Genomic DNA, 16,091 nt, shown 5'->3' with positions numbered 1-16,091 from the left:
TGTGGCTTGAGAGTTGAGTTGATGTCCAGCAAGGGGTGGACTGGAGCCTGGGAGACAGGAGCTGGAGGGTTTTGAAGATCACAGAGCAAGGGGAGGATCTCATTCTTGGGAGTGAGTGTGGTTCATCATGCCAGACCTTTCAGTAGAGTTCTCTAGAAGCCATCTTGCAAGTAATTAAAGAAAACACAGGTGAAATGGCATAGTGTTGAGTGATCTTTTGAGAAATATGGTGGCGAAGGCTGGGACTATATCATGTTTGCCTTTGTGTCCGACAATTGTAGCACATGAGTGGCTCAACCAGCTTTTGTTGAAACAAGGGAAGGTGAGATATTGAATGTTCACTTATGTGGAGTCAAGGGATGGTTTGGATTATTTGTTTTAGGATAGAAGAAAGTTCTCTTGCACGGAGAACATATCCATTGCAGAAAGAAAGATGGAAGATGAAGAAGGGACAAGACAGTGGATGGAACAACATGCTGGAAAAATGTCTTAGTGCCTGCATCCAGGGCACAGACGGAGGGTTAAATTTGGAAAGGTGCAAGGGAGCTTCTTCCTCTGAGTCAAGAGAAAAGGGGGAGATTACGGGTGAAGCTACAGAGAAACCTCGAGAGTGAGAAGCTCACAGTGAAAGAATTTTGTGGCTTCAGTCTTCTTGAGGAGATAGAGAACAAGGTTGTCCTCTGTGAGTGAGGTCAGAGAGTTGGGGGTGAGGAGCAAGAAAATACCAGGTCTCCAACAGGTGTGCTGGGTATTACATAGGAAGTGAATTAGAAATGAATACAAAAAAGTTCAGGAGTCGAAGTAGATTCCAAATGAACTTAAACAATTCCGGGATTTGTGGTAGACCTGACCAGTACCATTGCATGGCATGATTTCTCCAGCAATGCTTCATCTCGGGGGTGGGTGGAGAAAGGGGAGAGCAAGGGGGTGGCCAGGCTTCTGGTTAGTAAGGAGATGAGAGGTTTCAGGGTACCAGGAGGAGGATAAAGGGCTGCCCACGGGGAGGTCAGTGGGCCATGAGTTGATGAAGGATGTGGAAAAACAGAGACTAGTCCAGGAAGAGGAGCCTTCACGAGGATGCAGGGAGTTTCAGATGGAGCCAGGGGAAGATGGAGGAGGGAAGGCTGTGGTTAGTGGGAGTGGTTGCCCTTAGAGAGCTTTTCACCCTCCGTAGGTCCGATCCCACACGGGCTGTGTACCTTACTTAATCATTCTCAGCATGTTGGCTGGCTCGGCATGAGGGTTTCTGTGTTTGCTGGAAAAAGATACCCTGAGAAAGGAAATGTAAAACCCTATCTCCTCTGCGTCGTAAGACCACATCAGGAGTGTCGCATTTAGTTCCAGACATTTCTTTTAACTGTGTTTTCTCCACAAATCCTGGGGGCTGCATCTTGGGAATCCAGAATGTGGGCATTTCTCTGCTGCTGGCTTTTTGGTCTGGGCCCCTGTCATCCCATGTGTGGATCCTGACTCTGCTTCCCTTACCACCCTCCCTTCTTCTGCTCTGACCTTTTCGTGGGTCTGCTGTCCACAGGCAACCAAAGTGACCTGTTAAAAACGTTAAGTGAGAGCATGCCACTCCACAGCTGCAAACCCTCTAGTGCTTTCCATCTCACTGAAAGTGAAGACTTGGGCCTTCCCAATGGCTCAGGAGGCCCTACAAAGTCTGACCCCATTACTTCTTCCATCTCATCTCCTACTGCTTAACCCTTTCTTCTCTTTACCTCACCCACACAGGCTTTCTTGGTGTTTCTCAAGCATTTCAGGCATGTTGCTACCCCAGGGCCTTTGCAGTTGCTGTTCCTTCTGTCTGGAATGTTCTGTCCAATATCCGTCAGGTCTTTGTCACCTTCCTAGTAAGGTCTTCCCTGACTGTCCTATTTACCAGTGACCCCCCCCCAACTTCACTCTTACTCCCCTTCACAGTTTTATGTCACCTTCTCACATGCTATTCATGTTACTACTACTGCTATTACCATTACTACTTCTCTTCCTCCTCCTCCGCTTCCTCCTCCTCCTTCTTCACTGCACGTCTCCTCCAATGGAAGGCAAGTTCACAAGGACAGAGCTTCTAATTTGCTGTTTGTGCATGCTCACTGCACACAACAGTTTTTGACATATGGTGGGTGCTTGATGATGGTGGGCGAAGGCGTGAATGTTGAATGACGTGGCTATCTAAGTCACATATGCCCACTGTAGAAAATCAGGGAAACACAGAAGAACAGAAGAAAATAGAAATAGTCCATAATTCTATCTAGAAATGCTTTCCACTAATATTTTGGTGTAGAGTCTTTTTTTTTTATTTTCAACGTATGCATCCAGAGTTGATGCGTCAACAGGGATGTTGGTAAATAGAATGGGATTGCAGGAGTGTGACCAGGAGGATAAAGATCTGAGATCACGTCATCTGGAGGACATTTTGAGGGATGTTTTGCCTGGAGATGAGAAGGTTTTGGGGAGCATGATGAATGTTTTAGATATTATGGCATCTAAGACAAATTATACATGTTCTGCATAAATCTAGACGAGGACAGAACCTGCGTTAATGGGGAAAGTTGCAGAATGGGTGCTTTCAGCTCCATAGAAAGATCAGTTCTCTCCCAACTGGCCACCCACCAGTGGAACTAAATTTCAAAGGACAGAACTTTCCATCACTGAGAGTTCAAATAGAAACTTTGTGGCCACGTTAGGTATGTTCTGCTTGTGGGCTTTCATCTGAAGACTCTCAGGTAGTAAAAACACACATAAAAAACTTCTAACAGTTTTAAACTGGTAAGAGTAAATTTGCTAACAGTAATAAGATAATCTGTATATTTTTGTGGATTTTTTTCTATAAAATACCCTTTTTATTTTTTATGTAACAGTGACTTGTATAGAATACCTATTTAGTGTTGTGTTTTTGTTTTTTTCTTTCTTTCTGTTTTATCATGTCGTTGGTACTCCCAGGTTAGGTGTCACATTCTCTTAGAAGAATGTGAATTAGTCATGCATAAGATAGATTGGACGAGTAGTTCATTTTCTCTTAACAAATGATTCCTCTATTTTTAGAGGTCCCATACTCCAGACACATCAGGAACACATTAAGCTACATAATAACTAAGATTTTAAAGCCATGTTTTGAAGACCCTCTAAGCCCAGTTGGTATAAACACAGTTAAGCCTATCATGGAGATGATGTCACTTGTCCTGTAAACATCTTTAGCCTTCGGAGAATCATAGCAGATCTATCAGTGGTATTCATAAACAAGCCTTTAGAAAATACATACAAAGAAAAGTCAGTAATTTGAGTAATTTATGTTGAAGGACCCCAGGGCATCTTGCTAGATATATAGATGAAGTGATAGAACTAACAGGGTGTAGTATTTTTACTTTAAAGCTATTGATATTTTCAGATGATCTATTTTTAAGAAGAGTGACATGAATTCTACTTGAATCGCACAAGTTCTGATGTTAAATACACTACAGATTGTATATTTAATTTGATCTGTGTTTTAAATCAGTTTCAAGTAAAACTTTTTTTTTTGAATAAATTTGATGGTGTTTGAACCTCAGTCGTTCACAAAATAAATTTTAAATTGCTTGAGTTCTATTTAAGCCTGACTCACTGCCTTAAAATTCATGTTATGATTGCTTTTTCAGATAATGTCAGTGATTAGTGTCAACCATGTAAGGCTCATTTTATTCTCCAGCAAGTGGCAATATATGGCATAAAATAAGCCCTTCCTGTTATTATAAATACAGTATAATTAAGTGTATAATAATAACTTAAGGTGAAATAGGAGACAGTGCATTTTTTTAGCCAGAGCTATGCATGCAACCCACCTTCATGCTCTGGATTTATTTGGATTACCAAAATGATTGAGAGGATTTTTACTCAGGTCATTGTGGTTGGGTAATCTGGACTTTTCTTCAAATTTGATTTGAATGAAGTGTCTTAAACAGAAACATGTGGGCATGTGAAAGCCAGCGTCAGAACTCTTACAAGGCAATAAAAAGAGTAATAAGAATTTATAATTGGATGACATCTTTCATCCAGATGGGTTCGACAGCACTCTGAAACCTTGTACAAGAAGGCAAGACAGGCACACAATGCCCATGTTCCCCTGGCCTTTTGGTCTGCTCCAGAAAGGCCATGGGAGCTCCATAGAAAGGTGATCATGTCGTTAGGTGAGGTGTCAAGTGTACTAACTCCCCACCCCTGGACCCCTCCAGGGGGCGTTAACCAGCTCCACACTACCTTCAGGAGCTCTGCCACACTGGGGACCTGGGTCCTTGACATGGCACCTGGGTCCTGGTCCTCTTCAGGCATTTTGCTGAGCTCACCAGTGAGCCAGCCTCCCTTGTCATCAGCACTGTGTCCCCTCACTCAGAGCTGGGAAGTCAGTCAGTTGACATGAGGCCAATATTTTTGGAGGCAGAATGAACAGTTTTACACTCAGGAGAAGAGCCCACTTCCCAGGAAGGATTGGATTGAGATAACAAGAGACCTACCTTGGAAAGATCCAGAAAGCAGGCTCTGGTCCCTACATGTGTGTTCCTGCATGAGGGGGTGATTAGGTCTAACTGATGATCACGGAGCTTGACCCCTGGCTGCGCCTCGCCCTGTGGGGGCGAGGGTTGTTCTCCTGCAACATCCTCGTCAGTGTCTTCTGTCGCATTGTAAGTGCATCAGCCCATGTTGGGATTTTGAGAGGTCTTAAACAGTCCACTCACCATGCACTTGCAGTTTATTAATAATTTTATTTAAATTTTAACGTAAAGCTAAGGGCAACCCATTGTGCCCCAAACAGTGACTGCTTAATGGGCACGGGGTTTCCTTTTGGGATGATGAGAATGGTTTGGAGCTCGATAGAAGTGGTGGTTGCACAACGTTGTGAAGGTGCTAAATGCTGCTCATTATTCACTTTTTAAAACGATTTATTCCATGTTTTGTGAGTTTCATCTCTGTTAAAAGATGGCAATAGAAAACTATTTTTGAATGATGTTAAAAAATCCTGAGGTCGAGGTGCTGGTTTTGCACATCAGACCTGGAGTGGAAGAGGAACCGAAGGCTGATCTGACCCACGGTTAGTGCACCTGCTGCCTCCCGGATGTGGCGTGGCGCTCACTGCTCAGGACCGCCCCGCCCGCATGCGCACAGGAACGTGCAGGGGAGGGAACTGAGGCAGAGGCTTCAGTGGCCAGGAACCTACTCTCAATGACCTCTTCAGAAAACACGTTCATGATTTCAAATATCTCAAATTGTTAACTTTTTGGGGTTTAATCACTGATTTCTTTCCGTCCTCCCACGTTCAAAAATAACTCAAGGGGCGCCTGGGTGGCTCCGTCGGTGGGACGTCTGACTCTTGGTTTCTGCTCGGGTCCTGATCTCACCGTGGTGGGGTCCAGCCACGTTTCAGGCTCTGTGCTCTGTGTGGAGTCTGCTTCAGATCCTCTCCCTCCCCCTCTGTCCCTCTCCCTGCTCTCTCTCTCTCAAATAAAAAAATAAAATAATAAAAAGAAACCCCTCAAAAGTCCTATGCATCAGTTTAGAGCAGCGTTGTCCAGTAGAAATAGAAATAAAATTTGATTTTATATTTTCTAGCAGCCACATGAAAAAGAGTAAAAGTTAAAAAAAAAACAGGTGAAATTAATTCTAATCATGTGTATATTTGGAATACTTTCTTTACTGCCTCGGTATCTTCATGGAGAGTCCAGGAGATCCAACATGGAATCCTTTCAACCTGTGATCAATATAGAAATTATGATGAGATATTTTACATTTTTTTTTTTTTTGTTCTCGATCTTCAAAAATCCAGTGTGTTTTTTACACATACAGTGCATCTCAATTTGGACTAGCTGCCTTTAACTGCTCAGTAGCCACAGGTAGCTAGACCATCAGGACAGCACCGATCTAGAAGTTACTATTTTTGTTGCATTCTCTGTGGGCTCAGGAGATGGTTGGTGAATTAAAATATAGGTGGAGAATGAGGACCACCACACTGCATGTTTGTGTAGAGTCTCTTCCTATCGTTGAAGTGTCTTTCCAATAGGTCAGCTTCTGACCTACGCTATCGTGATAAGGCCAAAGAAGCCTTATTCCTTTGCATTTTAGAGGTGAGAAACCTGAGATCCTGAGAACTTAAGCAAGCTCATTATTCCTGCGTAAGAAGTCTTCTCTGCCATTCGGTTGCCCAGTGGTCCTGTGTAGACTGGGCAGTCTCTGGTCTTGGTGGGGGGTGGAGGGGACGGGGGAAGGGGTTTGCAGCTGTGACAGAAGCCCGGTGTCATTTCCCAGAATAGAAGATGAATCTCCAAGAAGTCAAGTAGCTGTGCTGGTGGCCACATGTGGGTCAAGAGCAGAGCTTGAAAAAGAGTCACATTGAGCTCTTTGACTTCAGTGTACAAGCAGGAGCCCAGGGCACCTTCTGCCCCCCAGGGTCCGGGCCAGTATCAATCCCTCCTGGCCACGTGGCTGAAAGCAAAGGCCTGGGGTACATTGTGAAATGGCATGAGTCCATTGAAACTGTGATCGCTGACAGACTGGTTCACTACCTTAGCCATGCAGCCCCAGGGCAAGCTCCAACCACACACCAATTCCAGAAATCTGGATTGCCCCCCTCCGGTGCCTCTCCCAGTGCAGCTCATTGAGAAGGCAGAGTGGTGACTGGATGGGGCCCATTTCTCATTTGACCCCTTGGTCACTTTGGATACTCACCTGTCTCCACCGTCCGGGTGCTGTGAAGGAAGGAAGACCAGCTAGACCCAAGGGATACTTGAGGACACATTTAATTCTATTTCCCTCCCATAGCACTCAATTCTGAGATTTTATTGGCAAAAAAAAAATGCATCTATTAAATTTATCTTTTGTTGTTGTTGTTGTTGTTAAGTGAAGACTTCACTTGTAAAAAGAAATTGCAGGATTGATATAACTTCAGCCAAATCAGTTTTGGGCATTTTTAAGTACAGATTGGCCATGGCTGGTTGCACATTTTTAATGTAGCACTTTGAAAGATGAATACTGATGAGACCCCCATCGCCCCATCTGCTCACACCTCCTTCCATCCACCGTGCTGGGAGTCGGGATCAGAACTTCAGAAGCGTGGCCTGTTGCCTCCAGGTGCAGTTCTCGAAACGGCCTTGCGAGCGGTGCTTTGACAGAGGATGCACAAAACCCTAGGGGACACAGAAGAGCAGGCGACATGGCAGGGGAAGGCTTCACTTAGGAGGTGAGGCTAAGAGGGCATGGAAGGATGGAGAGGTGTTCTCAAGGTCGATCAAAAGAAGGAAGGGTATTTTAGGCCTGGGAGAGAATAGAATGGCTGTTCTGGAAACCACAATTATTTCCACGTGAGCTGCTTCCCCAAATGGCTCACACTTGTTGGTGTTCTCTCACCGGGTTTCCAGGTCGGGCCACGATTCTGGTGGCTCCCAGAGCTATGGCATGGAAGTTGGAGACAACTTCACCATCTACTGGGAGAGTCTGTTTTCAGGGCTGATTCACCAGGAGAGCATTTAACCACAGTCTGCTGGGAATCCTCGCTCGAGCTCCATCCCTCAGGGTGCAGAGGGAGCTGATGGCTCACCAGTCACGTGATGCTTGCCGTTAGAGAGGATAACCTCAGACGGGGTCCTCAGGCAGAGCAGAGAAGCAGAGAGGATGAGATGAGCTTTTGCGCATCTCGTAAAAAACATAGTGCTGATTACAAAAACCACAAGGACCTGTGTTTCCTTATTGGCTGAAGATGTGGATTTCACAGGAAGTTCCTTTACCTCTGAAATCCTAAAGCATTTTGTCTGTATCTCTCTTATGAAAAGTGAGTTGGTATCAAAATCAAGCATGTTAACTTGTAAATGCAAATGAATTTATGGGGCCAACATGGCAGAATATTTGAAAATGTGGCAGTGAACACATTTTACTTTAAATTACCAGTATTTATATCCCTCCAAGGTCTCTAAGTGTGGGGTTCACCCTGCTTCATCTTAGGGTCTTCTGGGTTGCCCAGCTCGTAGGTATAACCACCGTGGGTCCTATAAATACCTGCTATAGGAAGGAATGAAGGAGGAACTGAGGAAAGGTGCTTTGAAAATTGTGAAATAGTGAGTAGTGGAAAATACCAAATATTTCTTTTTTGTAACAGGTGCTAAAAAAAGTTTTGATTTTTAATTTTGTTTTCATTTTTCATTGTGAAATGCACACAACATAAAATTGACTCTCTTAACCATTTTTTTAAGTGTAGAGTTTGGTGATATTCGGTGTGTTTACAGTGTTATGCAATCTCTAGAATTTTCTCATCTGGTAAAACTGAAACTCATTAATCAACAACTTCCTGTTCCCACCTCTCCCTGCCTTTGGGAACCACCATTCTGGTTTCTGTCTCTGTGAATTGGACTCTTCCGGGGACCTCAGAGAAGTCGAATCATGCAGTGTTTGTCCTTTTGTGCCCGGCTTATTTCCCTCAGTATCATGTCCTTCAGACTCACATCCATGCCGTAGCAGGTGTCTGAATTCTTCCCTTCCTAAGGCTGAATAATATTCCATCATATGTATAGACCGCATTTGGTTTTTCCATGCGTCTGTTGATGGATACTTGGGTTGTTTTCATTTTTCACCATTGTGAAGAACGCTCCTATGAACCTGAGTATACAAATATCTTTTCACATCCCTGCTTTCAATTCTTTTGGGTATTTACCTAACAGTGGAATTGCCGGATGGTGTTTTTAGGTTCGTGAGGAGCCTCCATACTATTTTCCGAAGCAGCTGCACCGTTTCACATTCCCACCAATAGCGCACGAGGATTCTAATTTCTCCACATCCTCACCAACACTCATGTCCTGTTTTTGTTTTTATAGTAGCCATCATTCTGGGTGTGAGGCACAAAACTTTTTTTTTTTTTTAGAATTGATGAATGAAGCTATTGAGTGCCACTTGTTTGTCTTCGATCAGTCCATGCGTTTTAAGAAATCATTCTTCAAAGCAGACCATATTCGGACATCAGAGGCTTCTTATGTGTGACTTTTGAGAACTGAATCAGGCATTGTTTTGGCAAAGCAACTTCGGTGAAGCATCCAAAATGAGCTTTTCTCTCAAATCTTAAAAGAAAAATAGTAGACGTAGTTTTTTAAAAAAAAGTACAAATTGATCACTGTCAATGATGACTTACGGGTCCACACAGAAGTTTAGATTCGTAGGTGAGTCCTTCTAGGATGGTATGCCGACAGCGATGATCAGAACGGACCTTGACGGTATTGTCTGTGGTGGGAAATCCTTGAGTGAAGGAGCTGTCCAGCAGGAGAGAGGAACGTTATGAAGGGTTTATTTGCACAGAATGTACTATGACTCTTGGTTGCGGTACAAGTAGAAGGGAAGAGTCTGGTGTGTGTGTGTGTGCATGTGCACGCACACGTACACACGTGTGTGTTTTGGGGGAGGCGTTTTTCATGTAGGAAAAAATGGCTCTGTTTACTACTGAAACTCCCCTTGCTTACTGCGTAAGAAAAAAGTACTTGCCGAAGGCAGTCCATTTTAAGACTGTGGATACTGTGACATCACCCGGCAGAGTTAAGTATCAGTTTAGCAGCTGGTATGAGAGTGGTTTGCAAGAAGTTATGGGTCTCTGAAACTTTCTAAGTGAGTGTACGCCCTTCATGGCCTGATATGAAGACTTTCGTTTAGCCTAAGTGTTTGTTTTAATGAGGTATCGCAGTGTAGCACACTCAAATGAAAAACACATGATGTACCCCAGGCAAGAGAGAAGCAATAACTCTACAGATTTTTGAAGAAGACTAGTCATACCAAGGGCTACCATTATAACAGAAAAAATAACAAAAATTTTAATATGGTTGTCTGGCCAAATATATTAATTTAAACTGAATGCCTTTTAAAAAATATTATAGCTGTGAGGCAGGACGTTCCATTGGCAAGCATCTTCAAAACCTTCATTTTAGAGGATTCACTGAAAAGGATTGAAGTGCACAGCGCTTGCTGGTACGTGTGTTTGGAAGAACTACTGAAAAGTCTTTAATCGTTTATGTGAGGCTTCTTTGAGGCTGACGCAGAAACGCTAAAATAAGAAGAAACGCATTTGTCAATGGGGTGAGTTTTTTTTGTATTTGCATAAGAGCATGGCTGGTTTACTGATCGCAGAAACACACCGGCACATTCCGCAGGAAGGACACCCGTTTGTGGGTTCCAGGTGAGCTGTCCCATTGCCCTGGCCACATGCTAACTTGGGTTCAAATTACTGAGTCAGATTTCTGTTTCTCTTGTTAGGACATATTTTTAGAAAAAAGTGTTTTGTACCCCGGCGTGGGCATTAGCTCTGGGTTCTAGTAATTCTGTTCTGAAAAATGTCCATGTTTTTATATATCCTTTGATTGAGAAATCAGAAGTCTCAATGTGCTCGAATTCATGTTCGTTCACCAGGCATTTTGCTGACTTCCCAGGTCAGGGAGCACAGAGACAAAAAAAGATGATGTCCTCAGGAAGCTCTGTGGCTAACTAGGGAGCTGTTTTTGACCCAAAGTCTCTAAAGTCAGTTGAGAACCAATACAGCATTGGGAGGTGTGGGGCGTCAATTGATGTAGTTTTGATTTCTTTGTGTTTCTTTGGAGTCGACCTCCCGTGTAAATCACTGGTGAGAGCATGAGGGTGCCAGTGACTTCTGCTATCCTTAGAGACCTTCCATTTCCAGGTGTGGAGTTGGAGGGAGCTGGGAGAGTGTGCGAAAGCCATGTCATTGTCAGAGCTTCCTTCTCTTCAGGATATCCGAGGTGCCCGGGGACGGTCTGTTCTCAGTGTTGAACACGTCGAGGCCAGGGACTGAAACCAGAAGAAATCTTTGCATTTAGCTCTTCTTCTTACGGAAGGTCTCCTGAAGCTCCAGCCTTTCCCATAAAGTTCCCCCTCTCGAATCCTCCGCAGAGAGCCCCCTGTTTCCAAACTAGAAGTGCTTCAGATAAGGGGGTGGCGCGAGGTGGGGGGGCATCTTTTCGTTTTATGAACCTAAGCTTTAGGAGCCACTTCAGAAATCACTTGCTAGCCATTAAAATGGAAGGCCACAAATACATTTCACCCCTTAAAATAGACTCTCCACCTCTAGCTAGTGTGTCTTTAGTATGTGAAAAAACTTGATATTTTTTTTCCTGTAGCTCGAAGCCAGTAATGAGCACCTTTGACTCCTAGCTAACAGTGTATCTTGTCAAAACGTCCAAGTGTGCTTTCCATTATCTTTGGTCGTCCCTCTGTGCCTGTGAATAATGGAAGGAAGGTCCTCCGGCTCTATGATTTCAGATGGTCTAAACAAGAATTTCTTTTTCCATCTTTCTTTCTCTAAGTGCTATTCTAAAAGCAACCAAGAAAATACAAAGTATTGGCTCTTATCCCACACAACTTACCTTTGTACTGAAAGACAAAAGAGAAATCATGTCATATTATTTTCCTTTTTTCTGTAAGTTTTCCTTTCTTGAACTGAACTGAATTGTCTACACAGTGGTTTCCGTTGAAAGAAAGACTTTGTGAAGCTTTTGCTGGATTGGGTTCTGTCGAACACCCTGCATTTGGGTTCTGTCTGGCGATGTCTCCCGGAGCTCGCCCAGCCGTAATACGTAATTGGAAACATGCACATTCGCAGCAGCACTTGACTCTGAAGAATGGTACGGACATTTTTCCCAGCTTTGTTCTTTCTTATTTTGTCCCTGTGCCATGACTTTTTAAATTGAATTCAAATTTGCAGCTTTTAAAAGAAAACCACAAGAACATGATTTTTAATCTCTTGAGATTTGTTTGCCCCTGTTCTACATACAAAATAGCAACTGCCTTAATATATCCAAGCCAGGCTTATAAAACAATTAAAGTTTGCATCTCTTTATTCATTTCGGCCTTTAAAAAAAAATCTTTTACCAGTTAACGAAGAACATGTCCCAGAAGAGCCAAGCAGAGGTTTTCCCTCTGGCAAGTCCAAGGGGTAAGGGTAGCTTTTGACACGGACCCTTCTTCAAAGTGTCAAGAAAGGGTCAATCCTTGTTTTAAGTGGTAATTTTAGCCTTCAGCCAGATTCCAATCTTGGGGAAAAAAAAGGTTGTGGAAAAACCATGTCACCACATGTTGAGTGATGTCACCAGGCGGGGAGGTTACCTAGAGAAGATGAAGAATCTTATGGCTTATTTGATTTGTGAACTGTTTCTGATTATCCCAATTGAGGGAGGGTCACTTTGAATAATGATGCCTTGACATCCCATCCATGGGGAGTCTACACCACTGGTCACCAGATGTGTAGGGCAGGCGCTTCAGGCTTTCCGATGATCCTGTGAGCTGCATGTGTTCAGATCCTGCTCTCAGGGTTCAACCTTGGCCAAGAAAGGCCACACCTGAAGCCCGCTCTCTGCCCACCACCCTGGTAATGAAAGGTCTCGTGTATGATGATTTGTGATTAATATTCATGTCTGTGGGCCCAGTCCTTGTTCTTTGGCATGAATGTTTGGCATGGGCTTCGGTTCAGCTGCTGCCCAGATAGAGATCCTTTTGAGCAAGAATTAAACACTTCGAGCATTTTCTGAGAAAGGAATTTTTATGTTTAGATATAACTACAAAACCCTGAATTGTAAACCTTGAAAGGACTTGGAAGATCATTTGCTTTTGTGGATCTTTACGTTTTCAGATTTCCTTTGGAAGCTTTCAAATTATAAAATGAATCCTATTGAAGTCAAACTCACTATTTAGAAAGAGCCCGCTTTCCCCCCTTCTGTCACTGTCATCGGGAACGGCCATGTACCAGTTGAGCACATAACTCTCTGTGTATCAGAGATTTAGGGAAATGATGATGTCTCCTCCTTTCCAGGAGACCAAGCAATGTAGACTGTAGATTGAGAGAAATTTAGGGCTATCCCCACCTGTCTCGCACCTGACTGATGAATATCCTCCACAGAATCCTGACAGAAGCTGATGCAGCTTTCCCTTGCCTCTTTTTTCCCCTGGGAGAACATTTTGGCCTTTCTGAAAAGTTCACCCCATGGTCTTAGACCCTCCAGAACTACTAAAACCCAAAGGATGAGGAAATCCCTTTTCCAAATGGAAACTTTCAAATAGATGAGGACAGTACCCTCATGCCCCAGCTAATCCTCATTCTTATTTATTTGAGAGAGTGAGAGAGCACAAGCAGGGGGAGAGGCAGAGGGAGAGGGAGAAGCAGGCTCCCCGATGAGCAGGGAGTCCAACGCCGGGCTCAATCCCAAGATCCTGGGATCATGACCTGAGCCGAAGGCAAACGCTTAACTGACTGAGCCGCCCAGGCACCCCTCATTCTTGTTTTTTCCAAGATAGTTCCCTGGTTTCCTCACTCTTCTTTCCCATGGCTTTATTTCCTGTACCAGCCTGGCTCTTCTCCCATGGGTGTATTCCCATCACTTTGAAAAATGCTGACCGTTCATTCTGTGCTGGTCAGCCTACAACTAAATGTGAACGGTGTATTTCAGATTGGAGCTCAGTGGCAGAGGGCAATGTCCGAAGCTAGAGGAGCTCCCTGTGAGTCACCTGCAGGGTGTAATAGGAGCCCACTGCCCCCTATTCTGGCTTGCTGTCTTCTTACCCGTAGAAGAGACTCACTGGAGAATTCCACTACTTTTTTATGTCTGTGGTTATATAAATAACTATTTGCTATATAACTATATTCAATATATATAAATAACTATTTGCTCATTTAAAAACTGTAAATAGGGGCGCCTGGGTGGCTCAGTTGTTAAGCATCTGCCTTTGGCTCGGGCATGATCCCAGGGTCCTGGGATCGAGCCCCGCATTGGGCTCCCTGCTCTGCAGAGAGCCTGCTTCTCCCTCTCCCTCTGCCTGCCGCTCTGCCTACTTGTGCTCTCTATCTCTCTGTCAAATAAATCAATAAAATCTTTAAAAAAAATGTTTTTATTTATTTAAGTAATTGCTACACCCAACATGGGACTCAAACTCACAACCCAGTGATCAAGAGCCAGGTGCCCCTCCGACTGAACCAGCCAGGCACCCCTTATTTGACTTTGTATAAGAAGAATGTGGTACATCTATATCATCTGCATCTCTACCTATTTCTACATCTGTATCTGTCTAAATCAGGACTATTAAAAGGGACCTAATGTGGTGGTGTATACCTTGACAGAAGGAATAAAGACATACATTAGTCCATTAGGTATTTGATACTAACCTGATACTCTGTTGAACCCTTTAGAGCTTCTGAGAAGACAGTTGATCACTCACCTCCCTCCCCCAAGGCTCCTCCTCCCCTAGTACTATCCATCTTAGTAATGGGATGACCATTCACCGAGCTGTTTAGGCCCAAAACCTTGGCATCCTTGTTTCCTCCTCTTTACCTCATATCCAATCCATCCACAAGTTCTGTAGGCTCTACACATATCTCCACGTGTCCACTCTGGATCGCTGCCTCTAGCACCTTAATTCCCACCATCAGATCATCCTCTTGGATACTCAAATAACTCCTCACTCACCCCTCTCCTTCCACTCTTGGTCCCCTATAGTCTCTTCTCCAAGCAGAAGTCAGAGTGTTTTTCTCAAGGTACAAATCAGGTGATATTACTAACCAGAAAAATTATTATCACATACTTCCCTTGGCGATCTGAATAACATCCACATTCCTTCTGATGTTCCCAAGGCCCTACATGATCTGGCCTGTCTCCCAGGGTCACTAACTCACTCTGCTGCAGCCACACTGGCTCTTGCTGCCTCCAGAATATTCCATGCTCATTCCCACCTCAGGGTCCTTGTGCTCACTGTTTCCAAGGTCCAGAACATTCTCCCTCATAAATCATTATGGCTTACTTCTTCACAATCTTCAGCTCTCTGCTCAAGAGTCATCCTGGAGGGTGCTGCCTTGACCACACCATCCAAAAAGAGCCATCTCTCATCTCTTTGGCTATTTTAAGTTTTTCCTATGTATCTTTATCTGACATCATATTATAAATTTATTTATAGATTTTTTGTTGTTGTTGTCTGTTTCCCACACTAGAATGTAAGTGCCATGGGGGTAGGTTTTGGCTTATTCATTGCTGTATTTCTAATACCTAGAACAGTCCCTGGCACGTGGTATTCATTCAATAAACAAATGTTTTTGCAGTGCATGAGTGAATGAATCCAGATGGCCTTGGGATGGGGAATGTTTTAGGCAAAACTTTAGTCCATGCTCATACACAATCCTTTTAGGGAGATGGACGTCCTATGGGCCACAACTCTAGAGATTAACTACTTCAGTATTACTCGAAGAGAAGTATGATCAAAGTAATCTATAGTCATGACTCACTTCTTGTCAGTGTGAACCCTGGAGAAACATTTTAGAAGAACAAGGAAGCCTTTTGATCTTGCTCCATTGTGTTTTCATCTATTTATTTATTTATTTATTATTATTATGTTATGTTCATCACCATACATTACATCATTAGTTTTTGATGTAGTGTTCCATGACTCATTGTTTGTGTATAACACCCAGTGCTCCATGCAGTTCGTGCCCTCTTTAATACCCATCACCAGGCTAACCCATCCCCCCAACCCTCTCCCCTCTAGAACCCTCAGTTTGTTTCTCAGAGTCCATAGTCTCCCATGGTTCCTCTCCCCCTCTGATTACCCTCCTTCATTCTTCCCTTCCTGCTATCTTCTTCTTCTTCTTCTTTTTTTTTTTTTTAACATATAATGTATTATTTGTTTCAGAGGTACAGGTCTGTGATTCAACAGTCTTACATAATTCACAGCGCTCACCATAGCACATATCCTCCCCAATGTCTATCACCAAGCCACCCTAGCCCTCCCACTGCCCACCACTCCAGCAACCCGCAGTTTGTTTCCTGAGATTAAGAATTCCTCATATCAGTGAGGTCATATGATACATATCTTTCTCTGATTGACTTATTTCGCTCAGCATAATACCCTCCAGTTCCATCCACGTCGTTGCAAATGGCAAGATCTCATTCCTTTTGATGGCTGCATAATATTCCATTGTATATGTATACCACATCTTCTTTATCCATTCATCTGTTGATGGACATCTTGGCTCTTTCCACAGTTTGGCTATTGTGGACATTGCTGCTATAAACATTGGGGTGCACGTACCCCTTCGGATCCCT

At 43.6% G+C, this 16,091-nt stretch overlaps 1 protein-coding gene across 2 annotated transcripts in view; it reads left to right on the top strand.

The window, feature by feature from the left end:
- The window catches only part of PSMG1 (proteasome assembly chaperone 1), a 475,801-nt gene that overhangs the window by 419,455 nt on the left and 40,255 nt on the right, over positions 1 to 16,091 (top strand). The window contains exon 8 of one of the 2 annotated variants that reach the window (XR_014139155.1): positions 11,937 to 11,946. The exons of the other annotated variant lie outside the window; for it this stretch is intronic. The gene's annotated coding sequence lies outside the window, so the exon portion shown is untranslated. Of the gene's footprint in view, positions 1 to 11,936; positions 11,947 to 16,091 lie in introns of those variants that run through there. 2 annotated transcript variants of the gene reach the window in all.

The sequence above is a fragment of the Leptonychotes weddellii genome, chromosome 1, assembly GCF_054177405.1.
Source record: "Leptonychotes weddellii isolate Sample4059 chromosome 1, ASM5417740v2, whole genome shotgun sequence".
Taxonomy (NCBI): Eukaryota; Metazoa; Chordata; class Mammalia; order Carnivora; family Phocidae; genus Leptonychotes; species Leptonychotes weddellii.
The sequence above is the reverse complement of the archived record's forward strand: the minus strand, read 5'-3'. Positions and strand labels throughout refer to the sequence as shown.